Genomic DNA, 16795 nt, shown 5'->3' with positions numbered 1-16795 from the left:
TATTTGTGGAACCCGAAACTCCTTTTCGTAATCTCAGGGCATTAGCGATTACAAGGGAGTCAGGGGTGTTTTGAGTTGGGGGCGTTGTTTTATTTATTTATTTTTTTTAAGTAAAGGTATCTCTTACCGATCGCGGGGAGGGGGGGTGGGACTAACGGCTGGTAAACTCGCATGTGGCCATGGTGCGGAAGGAGGACATCTTCTCAGAATGTAAAAACGGGGACAAATCACCCTCCTATGTGAATTATAAAAGGAGAGGCAGGGCTTTTGACCATTCAATAAGAGATCCATCATGTCCAGAATATAAAAAAAAGGGCTTTAGATATAGCAAGGGTGCGTGAATATAATGGATAATAAATATTTTTCTAATTGTATTTCTAATTCTAATTCTAATTATTTTTCTAATTCTATTTCTAAAAGGAAGAAAGTAATTCCAGTATAATAAAAAGGGGTGGGGTGGATTTTATCCAATTGAATGCTCAAAGGTCACCTGCCGTCCTAGACCAGCTGAGGGTGATTTCCAGAGGCGTTCCTAGGGTATATGGCGTTCGGGTGCCAATTGAAATTTGGCGCTCCCTTTAAAATTTTCTTCATATATGTATGTAAGTTTCAGGTTTTCAAGCGCCCCTTGAATGGTGGCGCCCGGGTGCATGCACCCCTTGCACCAGAGGTTTCCAAATTTTCTCGGTTCACGGCGTCCTTAGTGTCCCAGTAATTTTTTTTTACGGCACCCCTAGGCCAAAAGAAATACCTAACACAGTGGTTTTCGACCTTTTAATATATACCTATATAATAATTTTATTCTTTATATAGAGGTACTAAATAAAGATCAATTATAAATCACCACAAAATTAAAAAGATACGGTATAATGGATACCGTACACCTTTTTATAATGAAATTAATGTATAAATTAAAAAATAATAAAATAATAATAATAACAACTTTAAGTAACTTAAATCGAAATTACACGGCACCCCAAGAATGTTGTTGCGGCATCCCTGTTGAAAACCACAGTTGGGCGCAGTGTAATACATTTTATTAATGTTAACCCTAAAACTGCGATTATTGTCTTAAATAGTGATATAAATGTAATTAAAATAGCAGGTTTGTGTAACCAGGTAGTTAATTGTGTACATATTCAGACAGCATTTATTAGTTTTTGTTTAGTGTCAGCCTATTGTTCCCCTAGTGAGGATATTGATGTTTTGTTGAATTACTTGGATTCTGTAATAAGAATGGCTAGCTCAGAACATGTGTTTCTTATTATGGATGTGAATCCTAAGTTTGCCATTGTAATAGAACTGACAGCAGAGGATTAAGTCTGGAAAACTATTTTAACATATGGTTTGAATGTGTTAAATGTACCTGGAGAATTGTACACTTTAGACAATATTCCAATCCAGTACACCTTAGACAATATGGCCAATTCAATATCGAAGTGACTTTACCCACATTTGGTTTGTCTCACAAGGTTATTGATTGAGGGGGGGGTGAATTTAATTACACTACGAGTGATCACAGATCTGTCATCTTCAAAATTATATTTGATGTTGAGGGGATAAATCTCAATCAACCAATTGAAAATATCAATTTGGATACAGGAACATTAATTGGAACAAGTTCTTGGAATCAGTAAACCAGGATGTTGACTCTGAGTCTGTTATGCATCTCTCTGATCTGAATGCAAATAAGTATGTATTTTTTATACAAAATATTTTATACAGACTCTTCATTATTCATCTAAAAGACGTAGTAAGTTAAGAAAAATTGTTCCTTGGTGAAACGTTGAATTGTCGAAATTGCGTAGGGAAGTGTTTCATGCTAGGCGATGTTTTCAGAGGCATAGATCTTGGGATTTGCTATTATAAAGAACTTTACAGAAATAAAAAGGCAGTATATCATGAAGTTTTAATGAAGGCTAAAATAGTATCCTGGCAAACCTTGGTCTCAGGGACAGGGATTCTGATCCCTGTGGCCTTGGGTATAAATTGATAATTAATAAGACAGTTGAACCGTTTAATGTCTACTATTCAGTATGAAAACAGGGAAACTAGGGATTGGCTTACAACTATTTCCTGTATAGTGTTTAGTCTCTTTCCTGATGATTCTAGTACTGACACTGAATATCAGTTGAGGTTAAGACAGTTAACCTACAATATGTAGGCCCAAATAATAATTATGCATTTACATTTGATGAGTTAAAACGGGTTTGTTCTCATGTTAATGTTAACAAAACTCCTGGTATAGACTTAGTTGAGAACAATGTAATTTTCAAAATCGTTGAGATCTCTCCAAATTTGATGCTGAATATTTTTAATAAGTGTTATCCCTCGGGTACCTTTCCGAGGTTCTGGAAAGTGGCTTTGGTGAAATTAATTCCTAAATCCAATAAAGAGCTTACTGATTGCCGTGCCTATAGGCCGATTTCGTTGCTCCCGAATTTGGCAAAAAGTTTTGAACGATTAATACTATTGAGATTGATTTTGCTGTCGGAATTTAATGTTCAGTTGCTGTTTTAATATGGTTTTAAACAGAAACATTCTGCTGAAGACGCACTTAAAGATCTAGTGGATTATATTACTAACACTACGAGTAAATATGTTCTTGTTATTTATATTGATTTTGAAGGAGCGTTTGGCATGAAAGTATACTCAGTTCTTTAAGAGATGTTAAATGCCCAGAGTTACTTTATAGGGTTATTGCCAGCTACTTAAAGAACACGTAAATTATAATACGCTCTGGACAAATGGTTTATTCTAAGGTTGTAACGCGTGGTTGTCCCCAGGGCTCTGTCCCGGGGCCAATGTTTTGGAATCTTGTTTTGAAGTCGTGGTTACAAAAGACTACAGTGTCATAAGATTGAGTATGCTGATGATTTAGTTTTGTTTCCCAGGTAAGTCCAGACGGGAACTGCAAGTTCGTGCGTCTTTAGTTGTGGATGATTTACTTTCATGGGCTCATGAACAGAAGCGGATTTAACGGCGGGCGCGTGCCCTGCGCCCCGACTTCTGAAGGGACTCCGCAAAACCCCAACTTTACACTTTTTTCGAATGATACCAAGTTTGGTTTCATATGTGCAATTTTAATTACGTACGTTTACAATCGGCGGTAAAACCTGATAGTATGTTTATATTCGCTTATTTTCATTATTTCATTACTACGCTGCATACTATACACATACTACGCTGCATAGGCCCCGCGCGGCTGCGCTACCGCACATCGGAGCAATAGAATCATATTTGCTCCTTTGTACTTACAAAGGTTCTCCTGCAGTGCAGACATACGATATACGCAAATACGCGTATATCGTATATTGTTGAAATTATATTAAGATAAAATTAATAAAGAAAAATATTTTCATATTTGTAATTTTAATTTCAAGTAAAATTCTATGATTTGTTTGTTCAAATTTCTGATTGTTACTCCTATTATACGTATAATACCATTAATTATACTTTTACATATGTTCAACTATTAGTTCAAAACTTTGATTATTATTATTATGCTATTATTAATTATATTATACATATATTCAAATTTTATTGGAAATAAAACATTAATAGTACATAATATTTTTTATTTATTTTAAAAAAAATGGTTAACATGTATTTTTATTTTCCCTGTCTCTCTTTTTTTTTTTAAGGGGCCCAATATTTTTTTTCAGCCCCCGGGGCCTCAACCGACCTTAATCCGCTACTGCTCATGAACATAAATCAGGCGAGAAAACAGTCATGATGTTATTCAAGGGGAAGTTAGATGTAAAGAGACCACCTAGGGTTATTTGTTGAGGGTAAGTTAATCCCCATGGTGAATACAGTACAGTAATACCCCGACTTACGCTACCCCGACTTACGCGAACTCGGAGTTACGCGGTTCCTGATTTTTTCGTTCGGCAACCCTGCCGCCCACTATCTTCAAGGTCGTTTTTCATATGTTATCGATATACGGTGCGACGGCGGAGAATGAGAGCGAAAGATGAACAAAATTCAACTTTGCTGCTTTTATGTTTTTTATATCAGTGAAGGAGAAACACATTTCACCATAATAACGTAAAAACCAACACAATCCCAGCTATCGGTATAATCGCAAATGCAATTAGATCGAGTTTACTACCAGTTTATAACAGATTTCACTAGCAGAAACGCAACTGGATTTTTATTGTTTTATGGTAGTAACCCCTAGAAATGTGAGGTGTTAATAGTGTATCTCTGCCTTTATGGTGTTGTTTATTCAGTTGCTACATGCGCGCAGCTTTGTTTATGCGTATCAAGCGTGCCTCCTCGTTTTGTAATTGTGCTTTATTCCCTAAAAATGAGTAAAATACTTAATTAAAAGGTGTGAAAAGGAAGCGTCCTGGTGAAGACACTGCAGATTCAGAGAGAAAAAGAAAAGCAATTATCGATAAACAGAGGCGGACTGGGTCAAAAATTCCTACCCGGGAAAATTTATAATGGCCTCATACTATGGTTTATGGCCAAAATCACACTGGCCCACTGGGGTTTCCCTGGTAAGGCTTATGGCCAGTCCGCCTCTGTCGATAGAGAAAAAAATATGAAATTGTGAAACGCTTTGAGCGAAATGAAAGACCATGTGATATTGCACGTGCTACAGGCCTAAACGAAGCAACGGCGAAAAGCACATGACAATTGCAAACTTGACAGGTTGAAAATTGAAAAGGGCTCAATTGTAAAGGGCTTAAAAATTTTAGAAAACATAGACTCCAACGAAGAACGCGTTATAGCTACAAAGCAAGGAATAAAAAAATTATTAGCTTGCTACGAAGAAATTCTGCGTGAAAAAAAGAACGCGCTGTGTCGTCAGACGAATTTGTTAGATTTTATGAAGCCATCGACATCGAAATAACTTTTTAATGTAAGTCATTTGTTTTTTTAATACATATTTTGTATTAATATGTATAAAGAACTGCAATTTTATTAATATTTTTCTTCTAAACTAGTGTTTTTGTTAGTCCTTGGTCCCAATTAAGCAAAATTTATATGTATTTATATGCAAAGTTGTACCCCGACTTCGACTTACGCGATTTTCGTCGGACCCACCTATCGCGTAACTTCGGGGTATTACTGTACTACAAAACATCTGGGTGTCATTGATAATAAGATTTCTTTTTCGCAATATTTGAAGTATCTTGGTGAAAAGGTTAAAAAATTTCCCCTCATCAATTTTACAAATAACTAGCTTTGTTAACTGAGTGGGGATTAAGGAAGACAGCAGTAATGCTTTACTATAAGGCGGTATTTCTTCCAATTATTGTTTATGGTTCTATAGGGTTTTGATAGTTAAATTTAAACAAAAATTAATATCTATACAAAGGAAAATATTACTCTCTCTCTGTTTAAAGTTTGTAAAACTGTATCGAATAATGCTCTCCAGGTTTTGTCTGGATGCATGCCCTTGGTTGTATACAGTACCTTTTTGTTATTTTCTGAGAAAGGATTGTCATCTGACATTCATGGGTATAACTTCTAACATTAACATTGAACGTAAAAAGGTAAAAAGTTGGTAATGGATGAATTAATGAGTGTTTGACAGGAATAGTTACTTGATTATTTATACCTGATGTTAAATTTGTTAGTGGTAAAAAAAAAAAATAACAGAATGGTTTTTCCCTGAGATGGAAACCTCATATTTTATTACGGGCCACGGCTCGTTTAACTCTAAATTACATTATTTTAATTTATTATTAGTTCCTTTATGTTACTGTTCTAGTTAGGAAACATGGAATCGTATTTTATATGATTGTGTTATATATGAAGAAGTTAGGAACAAGTTAAGGATATTGCCATTCCAGATTTACAGGCAATGAGCATTTGTATTTATCTTATAGATTTAACTTTAATGCTATTCAGGAATTTGCTAAACCTGTGTTTTCTAAGCGTAGACAAATGTCTATGCTTTTAATTAATGCATAGACTTATTGTAAAATTTATTTTTATTTTTTTGCAGGCACTCAGTAGGAATCTTTTTTTTTTCCCTCTGAGTGCGGGATGATTTTATTTATTTATTTTTATTTTATTTATTATTTTATTTTATTATTAATATTTTTTTTATTGTCTCCTCTGGAGTGGGAAGCTTGGGAACACTGGGGAGTTGGCACTTACCGGTGTTGCACTTCGTCTGGTGAGTGCAGTGATTTGCGCTCAGTAAAGTAGACCCAGGCCTGGCTCTTCGTGCCAGGGTCGGGCACCAGGAAGCAGACTCTTGGTGGTATTTGCTCCGTGGTGGCGAAATGGCCTGGTTTTTTTTTTTTTTTTTTTTACATTCATACTACACACATTTCTGTACTCGCACTGCAGGCCCATTCGTAGAGGTTCTCCTTACATACAGAGGACATTGGTGGAGATGGACGGTAGTGCCACCTTAGACCTATACATAAACTCGCATGATCGTCAAAACTGCGAACAGCAATATATATAACTTCATGGGAAAAGGAGGGTTACGATCCAGGATTTGGAAAATACTGAAACGCAATTTTTAAACAATAGCCAAGAAAAAATTAGTAATGTAAATGATATGTATAAAAATGTGGAGGTGTTGAGTATAATAGTAATCCAAAAAGGACGATATATATAAGACTAGATAAGCTGGGAGAGGACAGAGGTGGATTTAGTATTATAGTAGTAAGAATTTACTCCAGTGCATCAATTCGCTTCTTCACACACCATCCGTTCTAATAGGAACTCGAATTTTGAATTATTTTCGTCACACTCCCAACATTTTGTACAAGGAAATGCTCTACATCAGTTAGCGAAAGCTTGGCATACATGTGACAATCGGCGAAAGCAAAATGTCTGTAACTCACAGGAGAATCCCCTCTGGCAATTCCACCATCAGTCACAACATCGCTTGGTAAGTTATGACTAACTTTTCTAAGTGAATTCAATAATCTCGTTTAAATAAAATATAAAATTACAAAATATAAGTTTAGAAGAGTACTGGTAAATTATAATGCACACAGACATCATATATCAACGCTACTTTTGTGAAAAAGACCTATAAAAATTACTCACGTCATGAAGGGATTTGAACCTGGGTATTTTCCACGCAGTGTGGAGAGGAGGGTGCTTATATGCACTGTGCTACCCACGAGGGCGTGAAATTAAGTGTTATTTTTCCATAAAATTGTTTTCCATAAAATGTAGAGGAGAGGGATAGAGAAAGAGAGATACTGAAGATGAGAGAGAGATGAGAACAGAGTTTGTGCGAGAGAAGATGGGAATAGAGTGAGAGATAGATTTATGTGTGAGCGAATGAAGATGAGGATAGAGTGAATGAAGATGAGGATAAAAGAGAGAAGGGGGAGAAGCGTGAAGGTGAGGATAGAAGAGAGAGAGAGCAAGATGGGGAGTATAAAAATAGGGATGAAACTATACAGACAGTGATATATATATATATATATATATATATATCCTAGTATGTGAAAGTGAAATATAAATATTATAATAGATATAAATTGTAAAATTAAATTATTTTGTTTTATTTTGTTTTATTCCCATAACCAATTAATGCCATCTAAGACGATTAAACATTACATCGGTCTGTATATATAGGTAAATGAATTAGGTGGTAGTATAGTAATATAATATAAATAATATATTGGCTTGTCAGTTAAACCAATAACCAAGATAGGTACCTAACGTGACCAGGAAAAAATACATGCTATGCATTAAGCAATATATTACAAAATATATAAAATTGATACATTAAAAGGTTAATTATGGCAATAGGTTACATTGAAGAGGACTTTTTCTAGGGCTAACCCTTTCAATGTAACTACCGTAATTAACGAGCTATCCGTTTCTGTAGTCATCGTCCAGCTAGGCAAAGTCCAAAAAGCAAACAGTAAATTAGGCCAAAACAGATAAATAACTAAATTTCTAAATTTAGTAGCAAGCTAGTGCGATGACTGTTAGCCCGACGGATAGCCATTAAATTTACATAAGCAAAAAAGAGCATATAAAATATTTTTAGGCATCAGTGTGTAGTAAAAAGATAGCGCAGCAGCCAGTGCTAACAAAAGGCGAACGGAAAAGTTAGAAGGATAGTTATAGTATCTCACTCCCCCTCGAATACTCTAATAGATCATGATCTATTAGAGTATTCGAGGGGGAGATCTAATAGATCATGATCTATTAGAGTATTCGAGGGGGAGTGAGATACTATAACTATCCTTCTAACTTTTCCGTTCGCCTTTTGTTAGCACTGGCTGCTGCGCTATCTTTTTACTACACACTGATGCCTAAAAATATTTTATATGCTCTTTTTGGCTTATGTAAATTTAATGGCTATCCGTCGGGCTAACAGTCATCGCACTAGCTTGCTACTAAATTTAGAAATTTAGTTATTTATCTGTTTTGGCCTAATTTACTGTTTGCTTTTTGGACTTTGCCTAGCTGGACGATGACTACAGAAACGGATAGCTCGTTAATTACGGTAGTTACATTGAAAGGGTTAGCCCTAGAAAAAGTCCTCTTCAATGTAACCTATTGCCATAATTAACCTTTTAATGTATCAATTTTATATATTTTGTAATATATTGCTTAATGCATAGCATGTATTTTTTCCTGGTCACGTTAGGTACCTATCTTGGTTATTGGTTTAACTGACAAGCCAATATATTATTTATATTATATTACTATACTACCACCTAATTCATTTACCTATATATATATATATATATATTTTTTTTTTTTTTTTTTTTAGATGATTGTGGCTGATATTTGATACCGAAAAGGAGTTACAGATTTTGTTGGGAAGAACTCAGGGCCAGATTAAAGCAAAGGTTAGTTTAACCAGAGCGTAAAAAAAAAAGTTAAAAACTTTTTTTTTTTTTTTTAAAAGTTAAAAGTTTCTAACAGGTTCATTGGTTCTTTGAACCAATTTTTCAACAACGTTTAGAAAGTAAGTAAAATAACGAAAAATATTTCAATTTCTTAAATATGAAGAATTGATACAAAAAAGTTGTGATCAGAAATTGACGCGAACGAATTTTCAGTGGATATATTGTATATTATAAAAGAAAGAATCGGGTTTCGGCATATGGGAATATGAATTCTAATAATCCGATCACGCTATGTAGGAAAAAAAAAATATAGTAATAAAATAAGAAAAAGGTTCTGTTTATATGATATGCTGATTTTCTATACGACTAGGTTTTGTATAGCATTGGTTTGCCCAAAAATGAAGGAAAGGTAAATCTGTAATAATATTATCACATTTATTAAAAATGTTCAACTACTGTACAGAACAGCGTATTAATGTTTGCTATACGTATACAATAAACATCAAATGATGCAAATAAGTTAACTTATTCTATATCAGCCAGAAAAAGAAACAGAAAAAATAGTCGATCATAATTTGTCCATTGCTAAAAAGTGTCTATCCAATTTTGCCTTGATAGTTGAGTTTACCTCAGGTAGACTCAACTTCCAAATGCTTCCAAATGGCAAATCGAAATCGACTGGTTCAAATACAGTATAACTTTCTATTAGATAGTATGAACCAGAGCTGTAATGCTCAATACGTTCTACGTTGATATCAATATTTGTAAAATAATAAGAGAAGTTTACCTCAATATAGTACGTAGAACACTTCCGTATGATACTCTCCAGAAATTAAAACGAAAAAATCGAAAATCTTACATTAGAGTAACAAATAATTAAATATCACTTTAACGCAACTAAAAATTAAGAAAATTAATTAATTGTGTTAAATTGATTTTTAATTATTTGTTACTCTAATGTAAGATTTTCGATTTTTTCGTTTTAATTTCTGGAGAGTATCATACGGAAGTGTTCTACGTACTATATTGAGGTAAACTTCTCTTATTATTTTACAAAGTATAACTTTCTGTATTTATTACAAAATTTGTTTCTACATTAATATTAAATACTATACTAATAAGTATAATATTTAATAAAATATTGTACACTACTTTTGTTCGAAAAAAAAATTAGAATTTTTAAAATTTATTAAATAAACACACTAAAAAATTTGGGTGATAGTCAAAATCTCGACATCTTGCTTATTTTTAAAGTAGCTCGTATAGTGGAAAAGATTGCCAGCCCCTGCCCAAAGCTAACTTCGTGAGAGCTCATCATGAAGAGATGTATTATTCGCTTTCCAAATTTTGTATTTGCTCCCCATGTTCTAATTTCCACTATCGGCGCAAATATATTGTTTCATCCATTCTGCTTATTCCTCTAAGGTTTTAAACAACCCTATCAGGCACTCCCGATGTGTCTGGTCCCCAGGGCTTAAATTTTCCCCATTCCCCCTCCCTTTTATACATTCAATGAATACCGACTTAATGCTGTGTTGAGCCACCGTTCGCACGAATAACAGCCGCTATTCGCCTAGACATTGACTCCACTAGATGTCTGAAGATGCCCGTAGATATCTGCAGCCATGTTGCCTGCAAGGCAACAAGCCTGCAGATTCAGACATCTAATGAGTCTCCCTACGACTGCCTTACACAGTGTCGGAATAGATGATGATTGCGTTGCCATACGCCTCGCTTCCCGTCAAAAAACATTCCGTCATAGGTGTTCAACTGGCTTGAGATCAGGCGAATTAGAGTCAATCAAGATGGGTAATATCTTCGCTGTATTCCTCGAAACAGCGCGGGCCCAATGATGCGGCGCGTCTTGGAAGATCCAATTTATGTACGGGTAAAATAAACCTCACTAGTAAAACGTTGGTCCCTACACGCCTGTGGTCCTAGTCCTTGCCAGCAAAACACGCCCCATATTAAGCAATCATCATCACAACCTGCCTGGATAGTGGGCACCATGCACAGTGGATCCATGGCCTCGTGTGGCTTGCGCCACACACGAAGGCGTGTTGTGCCATGTATTTGGACCATCCGAGCATGGTCGTGTCTAACCAGCGTGTTGTTGTCACTACAGACTTCTCCATAGATGATGATTAGAAGAGAGGAAAGGGTGTCTCTTGGGTCGTCTGGTGTGGAACCCATGCGCCTGAGTGTGCAGTGCATCGTCATTTGGGATATTGTTCTTGTATTCTCCATATTGTATTGCGATGTCAACTGTCGCACAGTGACCTGTCGTTGAGCCCGTACAGCGCGCTGCACCTTTCGCTTCCCACGAACATCCACTTTGCGTATTGCTTTACAGCTCTTTCGGTGGGAGGTGTTGTTTGATCCGTTCGACACCATTCTTTGTACACCTTAACCACAGTGGACCGTGAGCAACTGACAAAACATGCCGTTTCTGATATGGTAGCATTCGACGCACAAGCTCTCACAATCATGCCACTTTGAAACTCCGTGATATCTTTACTACATTTCGTAACTGCTACTGTATCAGTTTGACTTGCATGACCAGATGCAAATTATTAATGCTCTGTCGTACGAAGTTGTTCAGCTTTTTATACTGAGAGCTATGCCTCTGTGGCACAGGCCATTATGGATAGGGTGGTCACAATTCAGTGATCACAGTGTGTGTGTATATATACATGTGTGTATGTGTGTGAAATCTGAGCGATTGGGGCCGGGAAAGGCGTCGAATAATCTGAGGCATAAGAGGAAATACCATTTAAAATGAATAACAAGAGAATATTACAAATGGATAATATGCACCGATGAGCAAAACATTATGACCAGCGAGTTATTATGTAAATCGAAGCAACTGCAGGTGAACTACCCCACATGCGCAGATCGGGACACGGTATAAAAAACACCTGACACTGAGCTCCGTTAATCAGTGTTACTCTTGTTCTTCAGATGGAAAGCCAGCGGAATTAAGCGAGTTTCACAAAGACCAAATTGTAATGGCCAGACGAATGGGTCAAAGCATATCCGAAACAGCATGGTTGGTGGAATGCTCACGGTCAGCCGTGGTTAGTAACCACCGAAAGTGGTCCGAGGAGGAAAAACCCACAAACCGCCGGTGAGGTGTTGGATGACCACGGCTCATCGATGCTCGAGGTGAGCGTGGTACGTGGCAACAGAAGGGCGACTGTGGCGCAACTCGCCGGTAATTAGAATGCTGGTGACGAGAGTTGTATCACAACACACAGTACATCGAACCCAGCTGAAAATTGGGGCTGCATAGCCGCAGGCCGCTGCGAGTGCCCATGTTAACCACGGTTCACTGGCGACAGCGCCTACAATGGGCACGCGAGCCTCGAAATTGGACCTTGAATGATTGGAAGAAGGTCGTCTGGTCTGATGAATCACGCTTCCTTTTGCACCATATGGACGACCGGGTACGTGTGAGTCCTTTACATGGGTAAGTGATGGCGCCTGGATGCACCATGGGACAAAAACAAGCCGGCGGTGGTGGTGTCATGTTTTGGGCGATGTTTTGCTGGGATACCCTGGGTCTAGTCATCTAAGTGCATTGCACTCTGACGTCTATCACCTACCTAAACGTAAAGAGAGGATCGCCAATATGGCTGCCTTTCGTGCTGCCACATTATTATGCCGCTCGTGGATTTGCCTGAAATTGTGTACAAAGTCTTTCTTCGCAGTAAAAGTGTCTACAGGGATATTAAAACTTCAATGGATACCCGCGTTGAGTAACTTTCTGTACTTTACTGGGGTTTTAGCCTGCTAGAAACGTTTTTATTTGTATTCTTTGTGTCAGACCGCATGGTCACCATGTGGCTGACACTCTGACTATAGAGAGGCGACCTACATTAGGCAGTCACCACGCTTCTATCGAGAAACTTGACTGGGAAGGTGACCCAAGCTTAGTAACCTCGGAGTGTGACCTAGCCCCAAATTTTCAGCGATCTTCGTGCTCTTCATTTTAAGGAACAATGACTACAACGTTTCTTCCCCCCCCCCATTACCATAAACTTACAATGGTGAAATGTCATCCTTTTCCCGATGCGTCAAATAACTTTTGAGTATTACCAGAAACTTCGCTGTCCCTGAAAACCACAAAAGCTACACCGATCTTCCAGGAGTATTTCTGTACCGGGATTCTCCCCCCCCCCCCATCTCAATTTGACTGTGGGTACAACCCAAACTTCAATGGCTCACTGAAAGCCAACTAATATACCAACGAACTTGTGGCTGACATCATCCGCCACCAAAATCCAAGCCCTAGCAAACACCATCAACAAAATCACGCTAATCCGGACGACCCCGTTAATCCGAAATGTGTAGACATGAACGGAGAAACAGACAAAATAAAGGACACACAACAAACTAATCAGTGCGACTAGATCCAAATAATTGCAGAACAATCAGAGGACTTGGAGGACACCCGCCCGGTGGCCCCTCTCAACCGAACAGAAGAACGTCAAAAGAACGGTACCAAAATCAGAACAACGTGAAACGCGGTCTCAGACGGAAGCGTCTGAGACCGCGTCTGAGACCAATTACACAACACAACCTCACAGAAGGACCATTTCCATTTATTTGTACACACACTATTATTACACACACACACACACACACACACACACACACACACACACACACACACATATAGACAATATTTACAAAAAGATATATATACAATTTTATATACATTAACATTCTCGTTACACATATATAAGACGTTATATTATACCTCCTGGTGCACTTCGTGCGTGTATCCCAGAGTCAAGGGTGGCTTCTAGACAAAAGCCCATCTTTACTTAGTTCATCTGTTTTGGCGTAGAACCTCAACAAATCTAGCCTAAAAACATGTGCGAGATATTTTACCACCGCCAATATAAGACAGCTGCCCTTCTCTAGGTCCGGGTTTACGTTATGTATTTGTGCCGAATGCACAAGTCCCGCACCCACCGGATGTAGTGCAATACCAGTGGGTGTCAACAAATGAATTACTAGTGGAGAACTTCCACAAATTATCCTCACTTAAACCCACTAATTATTATATTAAACAGATATACATAATACATTTTTTTAAAATATGTTCAGAGTCTCTGAATTACTGAGAACCAAGAAAACAATATATAACCTACATCTTTACAATAACAATTGACATAAATCTTGTCCATAACAATTGGCCAAAATCAATACAACATTGATTAACATAAATCAACACAATAGCAATCCATATAAGTCAACACAATAGCAATCCATATAAGTCAACACAATAGCAATCCATATAAGTCAACACAATAACAATTAACTTAAATCTTCTGTTTACACTTAAACCTCTTGTCTTTTGGTCATTTGTGAAGTCAGTTCCCAGAAGAAGCTGAAGTTCTTAGCTGAGCCCTCAATATGAAAACTGATCCTGAGAAGGTTTGCAGAGCAGAAAAGTTATTATGGTCTTCAACTAAGATATTTACATTGTTCTCCAATAAGTTTGGAACCGCAGACATTAAATCCGTTATAAGTTGAGAGTACAATGGACAGTTCAAAAGTACATGAATCCACGTTTCATATTCCCCACATGTGCAGTACGGATCAGGCTCCAGGCCACGCTCAAATAACTTAGCCCGAAGGGACTCATACCCTGTTATCAGATAAGAAGTTGTCATAGAAGGTCTAAACCACGAAATAACTCCAGGGGTTGTTGAAAATTCCACTTGCGCAATATACAAATTTTGTACTTTCTTGTTACAAGCCCAAATTCGCTCTCATCCCACTTTTTTTTTTTGCCAGACAACAGTAAATTCCTTCCAAAGCCTTTTCTTCTCCCTTTTAAAGTCGCTGACTGGGTCAGTCGTAATTCCAAGCATTGTCTTAGACTGGCCTTTTTTTAGGTAGTAAATCAAACCCCGAAAAGCAATATATAAATCTACAGGAATCGTACCACCAAATATTTGAAGTTCGTTGTTTCAAATAGTCCTTGGAATATTATTGGTTCGTCAAAAGAACTGATCTTTGTGTGGTAATAAGTTTCTGTTTCACTTTTACCTTTGATACTTTTTGGTACCAAACACTTGCTGCGTATGATATAATAGACAAAAATATGGTTTTTTGGTAAAGGTTCAAAGTTTTCTTTGATAATCCCCACTCTTTCCTTGAGACTCTGATAACTGAGGCTGTGAAAAAACGGATTTTGTCCCTGAGTTTTGACACATAAGGCAGAAAACTGAGTTTATCATCTAAGGTAATTCCCAAACTCTTAGTTTGGGATACATATGGTATTTGGTTTGGGTATTATTTAGTCGGATTCTTGGCGGTCTGTTGTGGCTAAAATGGTTCTTAAAAGTCATAAAACTGGTTTTACTGGGGCATGTTTTCAGTTTGTTGATTGTAGCCCATGATATCAAGTCATCCAAGATAGGCTGTATTTTCTCTTCAGTTATTCTATTTGTGTTTCCATCAGTAACGATCACCAAATCATCCGCTTAGACTATCTTACTGATACCATTGTGTTTCCGCGTTAACCATTGATCCAGCAGATAGTGAGGAGAGGTCCCAACACTGATCCTTTGGGGGCATCCTCTTGAAATCTGAGCCCAGTACGTAAGATGTTTTGCCACCACCTTAATATGTCTGTCGCTAAAGTACGATCGCATAACACTGTAGATATACGCATCACACTCTGCGGAGTTCAAGTTCCCGAGGGCACTTTTCCGCCATAAAGTGTCAAACGCGCCCTGAAAGTCCACAAACACAGCAAGTACATATTTAGCAGGTGAGTTGGGCACATAGTTGGTCAGAAGATTTATAGCGTCTTCAGTCGACCGTCCTTTCTTGAAGCCGTATTGTGCTTCTAGCATTTTTTGGATTCTTGGGGCTAACATTCGCTCAAATAATTTCCCCAGGTTTGCTAAAAGTGAAATAGGTCTGTAGGCCCGTGAATTTGATATTAATTTCTCAGGCTTGTGCAGTATCTTTAGTAGAGCTATTTTCCATTGACGAGGAAATATTCCTTCTAGTAAACACTTATTCGTCAAATTTAAAAGAATGTGTTGAAAAAATTCAAAAAATTTAACGATGACTGTGTTCTCAATCAGGTCAATACCGGGGCATTTCTTACCATTGAGTTTTGCCACGGCAGAGCCCAAATCCAGGAGTGAAAAGGGTTCAATGTCTGATGGTCCTTCATACTTTTCATTAACATGACGTATTTGTATTTGTTCAGCTGAATCTAGATCCGTTATATTTTTGCGAAATAGGTTGTTAATTATGGAATCCACCGTAGACGTCCAGTCTTGGGTCTCTTGACCATCTACTTTAACTGTGTTATAAACGTCTCCGCAAGCCATTTTGTTCCTTGATATCCGGTAAAGCAAGCCCCACGGTTTTTTATTTCCTATATCCGTTACAAATATTTTTTGAACGACTTTCTTTTGAGTTGGAAATTGTCTTTTGATAGTTTTTCCTTAGAGTACTGTATAGTCCTTGAGGTTGTCACAGACATTCTCTCAGATATGCCAGACAAGCTGTACTTGCTACCTGGGAGTCTAAAACGCTGATGGAACTGATATTCGGGTGACACTCAAGTCAAGTGGACCCAATTTCGGCGAAGTCCGGACGGTCTGTGACAACCAAATCCTCTGCTTGCACCTTCACGATGGTGGGACTGTTAGTAATCCTGGGTATAACCTCCATGCACAAGCACATGGTGGGTGACCACCCAGGTGTGAACCAACGTAAGCAGGGGTCGAGGTGTGGCGCCCACACCACATGGAGGAATGCCGCCCCTCTATGTTACCAGGCAGTACTAGGTGGTAGATGACTCTCATCAACCGGTGAAATACCACCACTTTGCTTATTGGAGGCTTGAAGTGGTGGAACCCATGTTTAGTCTCTAGAGCTAAGTTCCGGTCAACCCTTCCCTATCTCTTCCATCATGCAGTATGATTGATGACTTTTGAAGTTATGATGAACGTTGT

General features: G+C 37.7%; 1 protein-coding gene across 1 annotated transcript in view; it reads left to right on the top strand.

Annotated features, from left to right (window-relative positions):
- The window catches only part of LOC150085548 (uncharacterized), a 265285-nt gene that overhangs the window by 67338 nt on the left and 181152 nt on the right, over positions 1-16795 (top strand). The window contains exon 2 of the mRNA XM_090374108.1: positions 8723-8801. The gene's annotated coding sequence lies outside the window, so the exon portion shown is untranslated. The remainder of the gene's footprint in view (positions 1-8722; positions 8802-16795) is intronic.

Source organism: Mastigoproctus giganteus, chromosome 5, assembly GCF_048544385.1.
Source record: "Mastigoproctus giganteus isolate SK-2022 chromosome 5, ASM4854438v1, whole genome shotgun sequence".
NCBI lineage: Eukaryota > Metazoa > Arthropoda > Arachnida > Uropygi > Thelyphonidae > Mastigoproctus > Mastigoproctus giganteus.
The sequence above is the reverse complement of the archived record's forward strand: the minus strand, read 5'-3'. Positions and strand labels throughout refer to the sequence as shown.